The sequence below is a fragment of the Pezoporus occidentalis genome, unplaced genomic scaffold (assembly GCF_034315485.1).
Source record: "Pezoporus occidentalis ecotype Australia unplaced genomic scaffold, CSIRO_AGI_Poc_V1 ctg21, whole genome shotgun sequence".
Classification (NCBI taxonomy): Eukaryota; Metazoa; Chordata; class Aves; order Psittaciformes; family Psittacidae; genus Pezoporus; species Pezoporus occidentalis.
Genome location: NW_026913964.1, coordinates 7,980,001 through 7,997,982, shown reverse-complemented (window position 1 = coordinate 7,997,982; position 17,982 = coordinate 7,980,001). Strand labels below are relative to the sequence as shown.

Below are 17,982 nucleotides of genomic sequence, written 5' to 3'. Positions count from 1 at the left end.
CTGCCACTTACAGTCCTGTAAGTAAAAATGTGATTCCATGTTAGTCTATCTTGTTTTGATTTTATGCTTAAAAAGAATCAGTTAGCTTCCTATTTTATTCCCTCTTCAAAAGGATAAACTTTCTCAGTGTAATGGACATGATGACTATTCCTTTTCTATTAAATTGGATAAAAGTCTTAAATCAATTTCTCCTCATGTTTTGAACTCTACCTGGTTATTAGATCTTTTGTTGTTTACCCCCATAGATAAAATGTAAAAGTAAAGCTTGGAAAAAAAAAAAAAAATTAGAACAAGGGCAAAATTTACTTTCTTGTAAGAGAACAGATTTTAACAAGATATTATAAGGTCACCCCTGTTGTGCAATTCTGAAGACTTAGGCGATCACTGGCTTTAATCCTTAGGTTAGTCATTAGTTTCAGAACTCATCAAAGGAAGTGAATAAGAGTAAAATTTTGGAAACATACTTAAGTGATTTAGAAAATGCATAAATTCTATTTTAGTGTGACTTTAGTGAAGCCTGCTTTTGATCTCATTAATTTATTTTGAAATCAGTATCACTTCTGTGAACATTCTGAGATTTGGGAGAACAGTTATCATTATATTTCCCTGTATGCTTATGATTTCTAATGTTTTTTCACCTTAAAATATTTTGGAGTGAACATGTAAAAAGGACTGAATGGATTTTTCCTTAGATGTGCATGGATATCTTATTCAAGTCCTACTTAAAAATCTTGCACTGTAGTTAAAGATGATGTTCTTTCACTTAGGGATATTTGTAGATGTGATATGTAGGTTTTGGCATTTGTCCATGTCCTTATACTAAGAAAAGGTCGTATCTGCTTATGAAAAGGGATCATTAAACCCATAAAAGTTGGCGAATACACATTTTTCTATTTGTCAAAATATGATAAAGGTCTTCAAATGTCATGTGCAAGAGGGTGTTTAATTTTTTTTTTTTTTCTGTTCCAGCAGTTTTAAGCATACTTCTTTTATCAATACAAAATAAAAATAAGCAGCATGTTATGAAGTGCCAGATATTTCCATGTTCAAGTTACAGCCTATGTAAGTTAGAGTGAAAGTTGGCGGCATATAACTCTGTGGCCTAACCAAGATTATCTTTGACTTCAAGTTCTTAATGATTAGGTTTGGTGACATACTGTTTCATTCCGAACTACTGTTGGGAAAAAAAGCCAACCATGTTCTAAAAGTACACAGACAAAGAGTCACTTACTGCAATCTTTGCTGATGAACAAGCAGAAAACAGAATGTCAGAGCAATTTCCAGAATGCCAATCTGGATGACTGTTGCTTTTTTTCTGCTGTGTACTGTATCAGTCACATGAAGGTTAGATTTTTAAGTTTTCAACTACTCAAAATTTAATTTAGCAGCTCTTGGGGAGTTGAGAATTTATGTGATCAAGAATATGAGAATGTGGAAAGAAGCACTGAGGCTCCAGAGCTTACTGTCATACCAGGACAGATCCTGTACAGCACAGACTATAAGGTAGAAAATGCAATACCATATTTTTCTCACATGTCAGAGGTAAGTTGGGTGAGACATGGTTAGCCTAGCCCTAGAAGATCCTGCTTTGAGCATATGTTAGTTAATGTTTTCTTTGTGCCATCTGAAACATTATCACTTCCACAAGCTGTTTGTAGGAATAGCGCAGCAGTGCACTGCACTGTTCTGCAAGCTGTATGCTAGATGCACTGTCTTTTGCATGCTTTGAGGATTCGTCACATCGTTGGTCATGCATAGATATAAAACAAACCCACCAATTAAAGTGGGGGTCTGCTTCATTTGAGTGAAAAAGGAGTGTTGTTTGTATGCAAATCATGGAAGGAAGCTGGTTGACTTACTGAACTGTAGGGAGTAAGAGGTGGGAGGTTTTTTCTCTTCCAGAGACAAGGTGCATCATCTGTTGAGATCTTTGCCCATAGCATAGCATCATAGACTTAAGATAGTCAGTCAATACCTGCACTGTGCAGTCAAAACAGAATGTAACTGCATCTCATTCAGAAGCAGTATTTGCCCCTAGTTTTGTGCCTGTAGGTATTTTCACACTCTTTCATTTTGGGTTTGGTGGTTTGAGTTTGTTTTTTGGGGGCTTTTTTTCTGAAAATAAATTACAGTTATTCAGAGACATAGTTTGCAAATAGTCAATCAGTGGAAGGGTCCTGACCATAGGCTCTAATAAGCATTCTTAGAAATGCCCAGGGGCTGAGTCACTGGTCTATTACCTTTTTGGACTCTTCTTCAGCAATAATAAACATGTATATGACAAATTATTCATTCAGTTGAACTTGGCACCTATGATTTGGATAGGAGTTACAAAAGTATGGTTTAGATTTCTGTTTCTTTAAAGTTTTTTGAAAGCCTGCACTTTGGAAGTTCTACTGCGGTGAAATACTTCTTTCATGTTTCTAGTAACTTAATAAATGATCTCCGTGCTTCTCAGCATTTTATGGTTATTTTCATTATTCACTTAACCAAAATAGAAAGGAAGTAAGAATATTTTGATCCACTTTATTCTCTTAATAGTAATAGGAAGAATTGTGATAATAAATTAACATCTGCCCCCTACCCATGAGATACTGAAATGCAGTCTCCATGTAAGATCTTTTAAAGTGTTACTGCTTTATGGAATAAAACTGTTCATTAAAATTAATGATTAAACTGTGATTAATGATGTACTTTAGCAAAGAGAAGTAAAGCAAAATACAATTCCATCAGATTGTCTGCAGACCACGCTCATGTATAATTAAAGTGATGAGGGAAAAAAAGAAAACAAGTTATAAGTAGATCTCCGCAGAATATTTATTGGTCGTAATACATTTAAAATTTTTAGTAAAATAAATATGTAAATATTGTCTAAAACCAGTATTATCACTTTCACGTTTAGAAACAGAAGGAGATAACATAGCCATTTGTTAAAGACATTTCACAGGTTAAATTTCACCTGTATTTGAGCACTTAAGAGTTTTTAATTTAATTGCCTGCTTTAATTATGTCAAAAGTAATTAAGTAATTAATGCTACGCTTTAACATTTATAGTAAACACTGATTGGCTGTACACAATGAATATGCATACACTGAGCATTGTCTTTATGGCATGCAATTTCTAGAAAATTGTAAGTTATGCCTACTTTACATTAATAGGAACACATGTGAATAAGGATAATAAAAGGAGGAGATTACAACTTTGATGGGATGGAAGTTAAATCTGAATTTAAGAATTAATTTAGATATTTCTTGTATGGTTTATTATAAAACTATTTTTGCTTTGAGCAACCTGGTCTAGTGGATGGTGTCCCTGCCCATGGCAGGGTGTTTGAATTATATAACCTTTTAGGTCCCTTCGAACCCTAACTGTTAGATGATTCTGTATCTCCTGAAATACAAAATGTTTATTATACTACTAATTGTCCTATTCACACTACTAATACAGAAGGCCCTTATTTTGATGATAAGCAAAATCAATAAAATTGAAAGAGCATAAACTTGTCAATTTGAATGTCAGAGTGCTCAGTAAAGTTAGTGCTTCTTAACATCACCATGAATATTTTGTCATTTCAAAATTAATAAAATACTAATTTTATTTGAAGTATAACTTATTTTTTGCTGTTGAAAAAGTAAAATAAAACCCTTTGTTAGCAATAATATCGCATAGTAATACTAATAAAAAACTGTAATTGAGATTGTATATGATTTTATGTAAAGTTTGAGTTTATGACTTATAATGCATTTTTTGAGCTCTGTCTGAAAAGAGGTTCACAGTAAACATTTGTTAAATAATAAAAAGGGACAAATGTGTGATGAAATCAAAACTGGTTAGTAAATCTGTTGATTTCCTCACCTTTATCGCATTTAGATCAGTTTATTTCTTTTTTAATTTTTATTTTTGTATTTGCTAGTATCTTTTCTCAAAATAAATTGTAATCTGTGAAAGCTGAAAAGTATGCATATAATGTGCACAGGAGTTGACATCAGGGCAAGAGGCATATGCAAATTTTGTTTCAGTGTATCTTTAAAATGAGAGATTTAAATCTAACTTACGAGAATGCTGCCTCCAGATTTACTCTTGGAAAGGTATTTTTCAAAGTTTATGCAAACAAAGAATTACATATATGTGATTAGATATAAAAAAGTGTAATGTATATGTGCAAATACATCCATATAAAACATTTGTGCAACGCAGCTTCAGTTTCCATAGAGTCTTTTTCCATGTGTATGTTTATATCAGCTGATTATCTAGCCAAAATTATTAATATGTGCAAGTTATCTATATTCAAATATTGCCTGTGTTTACTTTTGTAAGGCTTAATAAAATGTTAAAAGTTGCTACTTAATTTTAGATAGTTTATTTTAATGAAATTTTGCTCCATAGATTCTTGTTGTATGAGAAATATAAGCAGTGTACTGGTGTTTGGAGACAGTATAGTTTGCAAATATGTGGGTTAATGATAAATATATACACTTTTCCCCACTGAGCCAAATTTGGTATCCTGGTAAATCCAGGATCTTCGCATTTAAGAAGGAACATGCAATTGTACTTTTACTCATCTCTTGTAATTATTGCTTTTGTTGATAAGCTATGTTGACTTTCATAACTAGCCCATTTCATTTGTTTGTTTACTGAAATAATTGCTAATCTGTGTCATTGCCTCCACTTACTCCAGTGTTCTTTCTATCTTCCAGCAGTAGTTGCTATTTCATTGTGGCTATCTTGATTAAAAAAGTATAACTACAATTTTACAGAAGGGTAAACCAGAAAACAGATATACATATAAATTAAACATATACATAGAAATTGGGTGAATGTTAAGTTCTGAGCCAACCACTTAAGTGTAGTTATTTATAGTTAATTGTAGTTACTGATATATGTCCTGAGACCAGCAGTTTGGTATTACCTTTTCTGGTTTCTGATTTTTGCCTGAGATGTAATGTCAGACTTTGAGAGGAATTGTCTTGTAAGAAGACTGATTAGCGTTAAAGAGCTATGGAGTCCTGTAGTAGTGTTCATAAAGTTTGGAGATATCCAGCCATTAGTGAAACTACATCCTTTTTCTAAAAAAAAAACATTTCTGGTGATTACTATTTTTTATGACCTGGAGAGATACAGTTATTTAATGTTTAATCTTTAACTGTCTTTTCTTTCTCACTTGGAAACAATTCTCACATGACACCCATGAGAGATCCTCCCCTCAAATGTCACTGTGTAGTTCTTGCTACACCAAATTTTTTAATAGTTAAGCAAGTCAATACAAAGGATCAAGCCTCTGCTACTGATTGTCTTTTGCAAAGCCAGGGGTGCAAAGTAGCCATAGCCCTTGATACCGTTAATCTACATATGTATCTGGTCTATCTAGATGAATTTTTTCATAAGCCAAATTTCATTCTGTTTTTCACCATTCCTACGGTGAGAAACACAGTGAAGCTACACAGAACAATCTGTGGGTCAGAACATGAATAAATCTGCTCTTGGTTTCACTGAGCTGAAATATTAATGGGGTTACCACAAGGATTTTAACGCATTTGTGTCTCCTTCTTTTGCTGCAAAGAATGGAGAACAGAATAATTATCCCAGGATATTAATTACAAATAATGTAGAAGGGGATGTTAGGGTTTATTGCTATTTTAATTATGGCCATGAAAACTCAAAGGTGTTCATTTAGAAACAGTGCATCCATCTTCTATCATCTATTGGTTGCAGTTTGCCATATTCATTACAGTTACAAATGTAGCAAGTAATTTTTCATTCCACCATGCTTACTTTATGCATATTAGGTGATGTTATAAGCTTTATCCTTTGTTTTACCTTACAATTTTGTGATCTGCAAGTAAAGAGCATGTGCATAACTGAGGACAGGTTAGGTCAAGATACACCATTAAAAATGCCTTGTTCTGTCAATTCTTATTCTCTGTATGTGTAGCTAAATATAGACAGAAGACAAAACATATTTCTCAGTTAAAAGATATATTATTTAAATAATACTATTAAGAGCAGAAATTTGGCTTCAAAGAAAGTTTGGAGAATCTCTTGAAATAATTCCATAACAAAAAAGGGGTTTTACACCGTGGTCTTGTAACGTGTAGAGCTTTCTTTTGGTTACGTGCATAAGTACACTCATGTCTGACATGACTGCAGCTGTGCAATTCTAATACATGATGGGCTTAGGGAGAAGGGAGGGCTCCATTCAAAACATGGCATTTGTTTTTCCTTCTTAGAAGGTTTTTCAGAATTAGCTGAATTGTAAACAAACAACTTAAAGAGGCAGTACTGAATAAATAGCTTCTATACTTTCTGAACTGGAGTTATTGGTTAGATACTAAATGCAATATGACTGTTTCTCCTTAAAAGTAGTCAAGTATTATAAAGTCATACATAGAAGTATATATGTATAGTATAGAAGTGTGTGTGTGTAGATATATATAAAAAAAATGTGTGTGTATATATATATATATATATATATATATATATATATAGTAGTGATACATTCAGGTGGTTTGGGATTTACTTCATGTGTTTATGATTCTCTATGCTTTTGCATCAACTCTTATGGCAATGGGAATTGTAAAAAGGACTTTGCTTTCTTGTTTGTTGTTTATTTCTTTTTCCAAATTGTGTGCCCAGCCAGATTTTTGTGTTTAAAATCTTACTCATTTTAAAAACTTGCTCTACCATCTTATTACTTGTTTATGTCTGAAGGAAAGCTGCTATTTACTAAGTAGTACAGAACTCATGAAAAGAGTTGTATTTGTATTGCTTCTAGGAAAATATGTTGTCTTCACAGTTTAGTGCCTAGACCTGACAACGTACCTTCCACTCTTCCTTTTCATTCAAGTTAGAATACTTTACATAATGGACTTTGAGGAGTTTTTACACAGAGTAATTATATTCCTGATCAGCAATTCAGAAATTCTTTGTTACAAGATTATGAAGGAAACATTCAAGAGAAAAGGCCATGAGCATGCAGCCGTAATTTGAAACTGGCAATGAATCATCACTAGGAGTTTCTTAAATGAGTGCTTGATGAGATTGAGGTGGGTCAGTGGTACAAAACTCTTGGGGTTTGGTATTTTAACAGCATTGACTGGCTGAATGCTTACCTTTGCCGCGTGCTTTTTCAGCACTGGTGGTGTGGTGTATTCCAGCTGGAGTACATTCACTTGTGTTTCTGATCCGTTTCCTACTGTCCTCCATTCATCCTATCTTGGGCTCTGTTTTTTGTCAGTATACAGGATTCCATTTCACAACTTTTAATCACAATCAAAAAAGCCTTCTTTAGTAATTTCCTCCAAGGGTCTTCTCTCTCAAAGAAATAATTGTGATCAGTTAAAAGTTGAATTGATGGAACTCTTAAGTCCCCCCAAAAAATAATCATGAATGTGTAGGATTTTTTTAATTGCTATTATAGAAACAGTGGCTGAATGGACACATACTTATATAAAGGCTTACACCTACTGCTAAATCTTAGGAATAATGTTCTATCCCTATATGTACAAAGTCTAAGCAAGGATCAGGAGAAACTACTGATGCGTAGTTCTAAAATATTATAGTAGCTGTGAGGAACTGAAGCAATTAAAAAATAAATTTTTGCTGTCATCTATCAGTCAAAAACAAAGTGTGTTTAGCAGAATTTATCACCATATCTGTCACAGAAAATTACAAAAAAATTGCTCTATTACTACATGACAAGTGCTAGTAAATGTTGAAGGGTGATTTATATTGCTATATTTCTTCTGAAATACAAATTTGATGTTTTGATATTAATTTACATACCCTTCTGATCTTTATTGTATTGTTTCTATACTGTCTATTATATTCTTGGGGTCTGCCTTATTTCTTAGTTCAGAATAACAAGGTGTTTCAGGTTCTAGGTAAAAGCCAGTTGCACTTTCTTTTACCGTCTTCTTTCAATCTCCACCGTTTTGTTCAGTCCAACAGCTTCTCACTTGAGGCTTCAAATTTTTTTTTTTTTTTTTCTTTTCATGTTTCAAATTACCAGAATAGATAGCAGTACCCTCTTTGGAAATCACAAACCTCTTGATAGGAGTAACCATAAAGTTCCTATGGCTGATCATCAAACTCTTTTTCTTTTCACCTCCCACAAAAAAGATCTGAAGTTTTGAGCAAGAAGGGACGTGACTTTTCTTAACGGTCCTTAGAAATCCGTTTTATTCCATACCACAGAATTTAAATGGCTCTGCTGAATCACCTTATTTTGACAGCTTTGAAAAGAGAGGCCTCTTGCAGATAGCATAGAGAACTTAGACTTTTTTCCTTTTTCTGAATTGCCAAATAAATGTGCTACATACCTTGTAGAAATCAACTTTGTCCAAGATAATCTGAAAACTAGAATAGATTAATTCTAAGATGTAGTTTTCAGAGATTGGTTTTGGACATTTTTATGTGGAGTACTAAAATGTGATTTTGATTTTAAATTTGAATCCTAAATGAATTTGGATGAAGTTTAGAATGCTGTTAAAATAATGCTGTAATCTGACCAGCAATATCAGAGAATGAATATCTCAATGTATTTCTAACTTCATGTTTTAAGTTTTCCATGTTTTCAGGTTCTGTTCAGCTTCAAAGAAAGTGTCATTGACACAGTAATGGCAAGTCTCTTTGCATATTTCTATTGGCTATCCTTTCCTCTAAATTTGAAGGACATACTACAACATGTAATTTTCTGCACTGGTTTTAGAAGCACATCATTGTGTATTTTAGACACATTTATCACTTTATCCTGAAAATTGGGCACAATTGAGTAGCCTTGAGGTTCTGTAATGTTAACATTGCATATTATTCTTGAAAATTTCCACTCTAGTCAAAGGCATATTTAACAACACTCATAGGTTTCTCTTGGACTTGCAGGTCCACAGCCACTATAAAAATATTGGAAGCCTCAGTCTCCTTGAACTCATGGAAAATGGGTTCCTAAGTGTCAGTGCATCCAAGATTTATTATTACCGTCTTATCAGAGCTATATCTTTCAGCCACAGGATTTCTCCCCCTAATTGCTTTCATCATGTACAAGATTTCTAGTAAAAATATATGATTCAGAAGAAGTTTATGGCTGATCTGCTACTGGCGAGTACGTGTGAAGATAATCAATGCAGCCTTTTAAGGTTTCTCTTGAGAAGGCTAGAAGTTCTGCACCTGGGTCAGGGCAATCCCAAGCACAAATACAGGCTGGGCAGGGGCTGGATTGAGAGCAGCCCTGAGGGGAAGAATATGGGAGTGTTGGTTGACAAGAAGCTCAATATGACTTGGCAATGTAGACTTGCAGCATAGGAAGCTAACTGTGTGCTGTGCTGCATCAAAAGGAAAATGGCCAGCAGGTCGAGGGGGGTGATTCTTCCCCTTTACTCTTCTCTCATGAGACCCCACCTGTAGTACTGCATTCAGCTATGGGGTCCCAACACAGGAGGGATGTGGGCCTTTTGGAATGAGTCCAAAGGAGGTCCACTAAAATGATCAGAGGGCTGGAACACCTATTTTATAAGGACAGGCGGAGATAGTTGCGCTTGTTCAGTCTGGAGAAGAGGAGTCTCTGGGGAGACCTTATAGCAGCCCTCCAATACCTAAAGGGGGCCTACAGGAAATCTGGAGAGGGACTTTGTACAAGAGCATTTAGTGATAGGACAAAGGGGTGCTGGTTTTAAACTGGAAAAGGGTAAATTCAGATTAGATATAAGGAAGAAGTACTTTACTGTGAGGGTGATGAGGCACTGGAACAGGTTGCCCAAAGAAGTTGTGAATGCCCCATCCCTGGCAGTGTTCAAGGCCAGGGTGGATGGGGCTTTGAGCAGCCTGATCTAGTGGAAGATGTCCCTGCACATGGCAGGGGAGTTGGAACTAGATGATCTTTAAGATCCTTCCAGTCCAAACCGTTGTATGGTTGTATGAAGTATCCTAGTTTTGTTTGTGTACTTTCCTTCTCTTGTCTGAAGATTTCTCAGGAAAGCAACCAGTACAATGCTTCTTTGGACAGTGAGCTGATATCCATGAGGAGCCAAAGTAACAATAATTTTTGTGAATGGCAAAGCATGAAAAAAGGGATACGCTAACTTTGCCCCACTTGGTGTTGGGAAGATCTTTGGAATCTGGAGTGGGTTTTATGAGTTTATATGTTAGACCCTGTCCAATGCAAAACAGTGGGATTTTTTCTTAATAGGATCAAGAAAGTATTTTGTTTATTATCTACAATATTTTTATGTAGATTATTTTGTATAGAGAAGAGTCTTTTCTGCAATTCCAGTAATAAATTTACATTATAGGATGTCTTCCAGTCAGAAGCATCCCAAATTGCTATATTCAGTAATACTGTAAATATTCATGCTTTTGTGAAACCCATATTGATGCTGTGGAATGTTGGCATGTGTTCGTAGACACCATGCGACAAATTAGATAAGGAAAAGAAAACAGTGATTTTTGATAGGAGGAGGAACTATTGTGAATTTAGCTAGAGAATAGGCTTACCATTCTACTGTCACTGAAAGTGTCATTCAGACTTTACTGGCCAGAGCAGCTTGTATTCTTGCTTTCTTAAACACCTTTCTTAAAAGATGTTCTATGTGAACAATAGCACAATCAGTATAGATGTCTAATTTTCTATGTGTACTACATACTTTGCAATTGAGTGTAAATCTGAGATTTTTTGTTCTTGCGTACCTGAGTATGTAACCAGCTCATTTTTTCTTGTTTTAATTATAAAAATGTGAAAAGTATAACTGAAGTTACTCAAAATACATTACACTTCTCTGCAAATGTAATTTGAAACTTACGAAACATTAATGCATCAAATATGGGATGTTGGTTTTATGCTACAGAGAAAAAAATAGAAAAGTTAAGTTTGTTCTCTATGTTATTAAAAGTATGTGTTGGAGAATTCATGGAGAATTTGCTTGCTTCCATTCCCACACTTTTGAATGATGTTTTCATGAGGGATACTCATGAAACTACTCATAGACTTTTTTGTGTGCATGCATATGTAAATTTTTAATAACACTTTGTTCAGAACTAGGTAATCTCATAAAATCAACCACCTGAATAACTAACATAATGCTGATAATTTTAACACAACTTGCATGTGGACACATTTAGTAAAAACTGCTTTTGAGAGAAGAAACCTTTCTATTTATGAGTTAGAGCCTACACACTCACTGGTAATAGAATGGCAACTAAAGCAGAGACCAGAGAATTTTTTTGTTTGCTTGTTTAAACATGATTTGCTAATTCCTTGCTGTGAGAAATTTGCATTCCAAATTACATGTTTGGTTAAAAGCATGAAAGAAAAATCTTAATTTTGATACTTCTAAGTAGGCAGCAGCATAATTAGGTAGTAACTAAAAGAAGTGGGAGGTACTTTTTGTCAGTCCCCTGAAGAGTCAAGGTTTAATATAAAATACTAATTGAAAAATGGTCTAGATTTAAGCCAAAGCAGCAATCTGTGCGAAGAAAAAAACAACCCGTACACGTTCTTTCCTCTAGTAAATCTTTCTCCAGCTTAGTTCGAAGCTTCTAAGCCTCATAATTTTAGATGTAAATTATTGCCAAGCATTTAAGCTGAAGTAAGGTTTCTGTTGCATGATAGTTTTTAGGACTGAAATGAAATAATGTTCTTTAGAAATGCAGCTTCATCTGAGAGGAGGTGTGGGAACTGGAACAAAATGAACATTTGTAATAAACATTAGAGTGGGAATCAGGCCAAACTCTTGCTGCAATATACTGGCAGATACAAATAAATATTTAATAATATCTTTTTGCACTGTTTATTTTTTGTATTTATAATAAGGTAGAATGATTTAACCTGAGGACATCTTACTTGCAATAGTATTTATTCAGGGGATTAATTTAACTTTCACCTGAAAGAAGCAGTAGTTATGAGGGCAGGAATACCACAAAGAAATAACATAGAGAAATAGCAAAATGACATCTTGCAACAATTGTGGATAGAATATATGAAGGAAATTCTACAAATATATGCACTGCTTGTGATGGGAAGAAAATCTCAGGACCACAGACGTGACTAGAAAAGTGCATTAGGTTGAGGAACAAAGTAGCAGCTCGTCTCTTACTATGATCCAATTGCAGAATACTTTCTGCAAACAATAGAATATTTTCTATTTCAGTTCTAGATATCGTTTTTTATAGAAAGAGGGAAATTGAATTGGAATGGCATTTACAGAATTTAAACATAACCAGGAAAGATGAAGACTAATTTATGATATAGGTTTATTTACATTAAGATCTACAAAGAACTGCTCTTTTTATGGATATTTACATACTTTTTAATCTAAATATTGAACAGTCCATTAGAAGGACATCTATCCTTTCTAAGTGTTTTCTCTAAAAAGAAAATGTATATTCTTTGACTCATAAACCAGGAATTTATTCAGTGCATGACCCCTCTGGAAAAGTAAGTTCATATTTCAACATACATGCATATGGAACCCAATCCAGAGCTATTTAAATTACTCAGAGAAATTCCGCTGAATTTCTTGAGGGTATGTATGTGCAGTCAGTAGGGATTTGCCAGAGGCTAAGCCTGAGTCTGACGTGAACAAACACCTGTCCAGACCAGCCTGGTATCTCTGCCTGCTGTACATATAGGACCTTTTGGTATCTTGTTCTGCCTTGAACTTGTGGTTTGCATTGGGTGTTTAGCCAGGGACTTTTCAAGGGTCGCTTGATACAATGGAGCATAGCTGTAAATTCTAAATGTATGCAGGCATCATCTTGCTGGTAATGTGCTTCTTGTCTTCCTGCTTGATTCCACTAGACTTCTGTCACATCTTTTGTTGATCCAGATTTTTCTCCCAGATTTTCATCACACTGCCACTTCAGTTTAAGGGTGGATGGTACAGGACTGCTCACAAACAATACAAGCTTATTGTAGCAGTCTTTTTAGCCTGCCACAGAGGGAAAAACTAGATGGCTCTTAAGTCTTCATTGACTGCTCTGTATAGAAACTTGTGGTTTTGAAATACCTTCTCATCAACTCCAACCCTATAGTCAAATGAGCAGCTAAAATAGCATAGAATTTTTCATAGGTATAAAATCCAGAGCCCAGATAGAGTTTTAAGGAGTTTAAAGTAATTGATAAGCAATGAAGATGGAGAAAGAGATAAAATGGGAGATAGTAATTTTAAATATAGTTTTAAGGAAACACAGGTGATTTGCTTTAGAGAGACTAAAATGTAGAACTGTGCTAGATCAGGTGCAATTACATTAGATGGCACCTTTTTTGTAAAGATGTTTCTCTGTTAAGATAAAATAACATTACAAAAGTAGTTGAAACATTTAATAGAAGGAAAAAAGGATTATTGCAGAAGATTCATGGCATAAGTTATAGTTAACCATGAGAAAATATGAGGAAAAAGTAAAGCTGAATAACACATTTAAAAGCACATTTGTTCATTAATGTCTTTGCAGTCTTCAGAAACAATTCTGTGAGGTGGAATAAGGAGAGGCTGATGCAATGAAATTCTTCTATTGTCAAATTGTTGTGTTTGTTTTTTTCCAATTATGCTGTTTGGATAATCAGACATTTTCTTTTCTGGTGTAATTTAGTGCTGGCATATATCACACCACCATGTGGAGTTTCAAACTTAAAGCCGTGTTTTTTTGCCTCCTTATGTGTGCTTACTCTAATTGGCATAACAGCTGCATCAAGTACTAATTCTTGCTGTCCAGCCAGTTAGCATGCATTTCATCATCCCCCTAAGTTCACCAGTTGAATACTTTTTATCAGCTGGGTGGCACATAAAGTGTTAGTTTGTGATTGCCATCCTCCCACTTCCTAAAACGGTGAGAAGAGAGAATATAACTAGAGCACGTCATCAGAGAGGAGGGCAAAGAAATAAGGTAATAGCAAAGTGAAAGGGTTGTGAACCTTACTATAGGTAGTTGGAGGTGTTTACATGAGAGGGGTACAAATGAGGACTGGGGAGACAGGAAATAAAGTGTCAGTGCTTGGTCATTGTTCTGCTTCCTATGAAGATACTTTGCATGTGTTATTGTACACTCATAGCTGCTCAGTGCAGATTATCTCATTGCAGCATAAGGGAGGGGATGAGAAGTAGCATAGCGTAATCACTGAACACCTGGCTTTCCACAGTAGATGGTATTCCGCTGTCAGAACTGAGCCAGGACTTGCAGTTTGGTAAGTCAGAGGACTTCTAGGCGATAATGATGTGTGGCATGGGGTTATGCAAGTGGGTTGTCAGTAAATGGAAAAAGATTAAGGAATTAGTTGAGTTTAGGAGTCTAGGACTTTGCAGCTTTCAAGGGTGCATATAAGCCACTAATGCTAAGTTAAAGCAATTTGAATTGTGTCTTCTGTAATGTAGTGGCTGAGATCCCACATGTACCAGTAAACCTTTTCCCAAGTGCAGAGTTTTACCAAATCTCTGCTGACTTTGCTGGGAGCTGAGGGCAACAAATTGCTTTCCAGTTTGAGTCCTTCTTAAGCACCACAGTTTCTTGGACTGTTGCACCTTTGTCAAGGCTTTTGAAGATAGTAATGTATTAGTGAAAATATGCAGTGGAATTACTTTGTTTCTTTTACTTTTGTTACAGCTTGATTCCTTTCCAGGGTAGAAGTGTTAAATTTGCTAAGCCTGATTTTGAACTTGGTAATGGTAATGAAAATAGGGTGAGAGTAATGCCTGTGGAAGTAATTAATTTGCTTTGTGAGTAAGCAAATATCATAATTGCAATCCTTAATTTTTATAAAATCCATTTAGCATGAAATAAAAGTCAAGTTCCTTCCAGTTTTTTTCTCCCTATAGAATTTGAAAAAAATCAAATTGCACATGTATTTTAAGCTTATGTTCATAATTGCTTTAGATACTCAGTCTCCTTTTTGCAGCACAAATTTCAGCATAGCCAGGAGCATGCACACAAACCTAGAAACCTAACCTTCCTGAATAGTCTCAAAGATACCTTTACTGGATAGCTCAGAGCACTTATTTTGGGTAGTAGTTAGGTTCCTCCCATCTGCATCCAAATCACTGTCTGATCTTCTTATCTGTGAAAGGGAAGTAAGAGCACTGTCCAGTTTCCCTGACAGACAATAAGTACTTAAGATGCTGGTGATGCAGGTAACAAAACCAGATAGATAGATACTCTTTGATTTCAGTTTCTGTTTGTATAACCAGAGTCGAGACTTAAGTATTTTGTTGTATCATTTTATAACTTGTAACTTAGTGACCTTACAGATTTTAGGCTTCAACAAAACAACAAAAACTATTATTTCAGTTGTACTGGCACCTACAGGTCTGTGGCCTAATATGCTAACAACTGTACTAGTATACAACACAATCAGTGTTTGCTGTAAAGAGTTAACATTCCAATATATAAACCAGGGAAAGCTGAGTGAATGCAGGAAACAGGTAGAGAATTACAAATTGGTAGCAAGATTAATATGACCTAAATGAAAAAAAAAAAAAAACAAAAACTCCTATGTTTTGCTTTTTAAAGTATGTTTCCCTTTTTTAAATAAAATTTTCAGTCAGTTGTCACAAAAAGAAAAAGAATGTTACAACTGAATATCTCAAAATAATGCAAATGTTGCCATCCATTTCAGGAAGAGCAGAATTTTACTTATGTTTAAAGCAAAATGCATACAGATGTATTTATGTTCTGTTAAAACTGAATTTTAATTGGAATATGTTTTCTGTCACATCCTAGTATAAAGTAGATTGTGCATGTTGGCTATTTTTTAATACATATATATTTTTAAAAGATGTCCTATATGTTAATAGGTGAAATATTAACCATGGCAGGGCTTGTATTTGAAAGGATGTTCATGGTATATTCTATATATATATATATATATATATATACTAAACAATTGAAGAGTTATCAGTTAAAACACACAATCTGATGTTTCTAAAACAGATATTTAGAAAAGGGTATTTTTCTTTATCTCGGGAGCAGACAAACATATATTAATCCAGGAAATCCAAGATTTATTTTCCAAAATGCATCAGACTTTGTATGTTGTTTATATGGCTAACTACAAAAACATGTCTGAACAAGGTGTGAGTGGATGGGTATGAAAGAGGAGCTCATTCTTTCTCTTTCCTCTGATTAGATAATTTTGTTGAACAACTAGAGCTGTTAGTGGTGAGCCAAATTAACTTTTGTGATGTCAAGTAGGAAAAGTAGTAGTTTCTTATTGAGAAAATCTTTCTTGTTGCATACAAAACATTTCCTTCTTAATTTTCCAGCTCAACTAAACCATTATTTTATCTTGCTACATCATTAGAGTAATTATAGCCATATTACAGTACCAATATGCTACAATGCTGCCCTGAAATTAAATATTATGGTTACTTCTGCAATCACATGTGTGGTTATGAGAGTATATTTTCATACCTTCTTAGCTACTTCTCTTAAACTCAAATAAGCACTTATGCCTAACTTCATCAGAACTGTGCCCATTGAAACCAAGCAGGATCTGGCAAACCACGGTTTCCAAAATCTCCTCAGGAAGCTGTTAGTAGTATGTCTTTAAATCAATAGAGTCCAGTAAAAGTTTTCAATCATATGTGGCACAAAACCATAATCATGAAAGCTGTGCCACGCAATAAAAGATTGGCAGTTTTATTGAGTTTTCCTGAGTGACTCTGTTTTTATACAACTTTGCATTTTTGGAATGTTAGTTAAAAAACAAAACAAACAAACAAAAAAACCACTCACCATCCACAAAAGGCCCAAACAAAACAAATAAGCAACCTTAAATAAATGTATATAACAGGTACCTGAAAATTCCTTCTATTGAGCAAGCAGTTAATACATTTTGTAACTGGATCTCAAATACCAAATCAAATGTAAGAGTGGTTTCCTCCTTTTTCTGACTGGAAAACTAAAAATCACCACCTAAAATTCACCAAATAGTTTGAACTGAATTTTAAAATGACTGTGAAGTGACCTGACTTAAAAATGAGTGTGTCTATAAACACATATAAAAACCATTTCAATGTGTGTGTATATATACACAAATAATGTATGTAAGTATGTACACATATTGAGATGTTTGTGTTTTTATAGGATTATTACAGGATTATATGAGTGGGCTAAATACTTTTTCAATACCATACTTTTATGTTACTTTTATGTTACTTTTAGAATAAAGGTAACATAAAAGTATGTTACATAAAAGTATGTTACCGTTAGAATAAGTCAGCACCTAATATGTTTTTTTTATTTATTCCATAGAACATCTTTTGATGTCAATGAATGTGAAATTCTTAAGGAATTAAAAATTCTATATATGTTGTAAAACAATTCATTGAAAATAAAATGTGTTACAGTTTTTGTTGTACATATTGTACAAGTGGAAAATATAAATGTTTCTCAACTTTATAGTGTGCTGGATTTTCAAAGATTTTATTTTGATGCTGTCATAACAACTGGAAATACCTAAATTGGGTAAGATTAGATAAAGCTTATTTATAGGGCATGCCTTTTTAGTTGCCATTATTTTGACTTTCTAATGAGGCAGTAAAACGAAAATGTTGCTAATAAAATTTTAATTGTATTTTGTATTGACTTGTTGCTGAGATTTTAGATAGCATTTTGTTGAAAGGATTGAGAAATTTAAAAGTGTTATCCCTACACATATGGTCCGCAAAACCTGGATGAATCAGTAGGCTATTAAAAATGCATTTTTGTAAGATAAAGCATCAAACCAATTCGATATCATGAAGCAGATGGTATATTAAAACTTTGAGATCTATTTGTAAAATGTGTATAGGAAACAAAAGCTACAAAGAATATGTATAAATACTGAATTTCTGTCTTGAGTGTCATTCTTTACTCATAGCAATAAGTCAATAAGGAATAAATTTGTTGATCTGTTGATCTTAATGAGGTTGTATCCGTTTGAAACTTTGAGGAAAGGTAGAATTTACAGGCAAATATGCTTTTTTTGAAGACTTTTTGATAAACTTTTTAAGATTTACAGA

The 17,982-nt window shown here is 34.1% G+C and overlaps 1 protein-coding gene across 4 annotated transcripts in view; it reads left to right on the top strand.

The window, feature by feature from the left end:
• Window positions 1–17,982, top strand: part of NOVA1 (NOVA alternative splicing regulator 1) — a 147,825-nt gene that overhangs the window by 126,095 nt on the left and 3,748 nt on the right. The window lies entirely within an intron of this gene.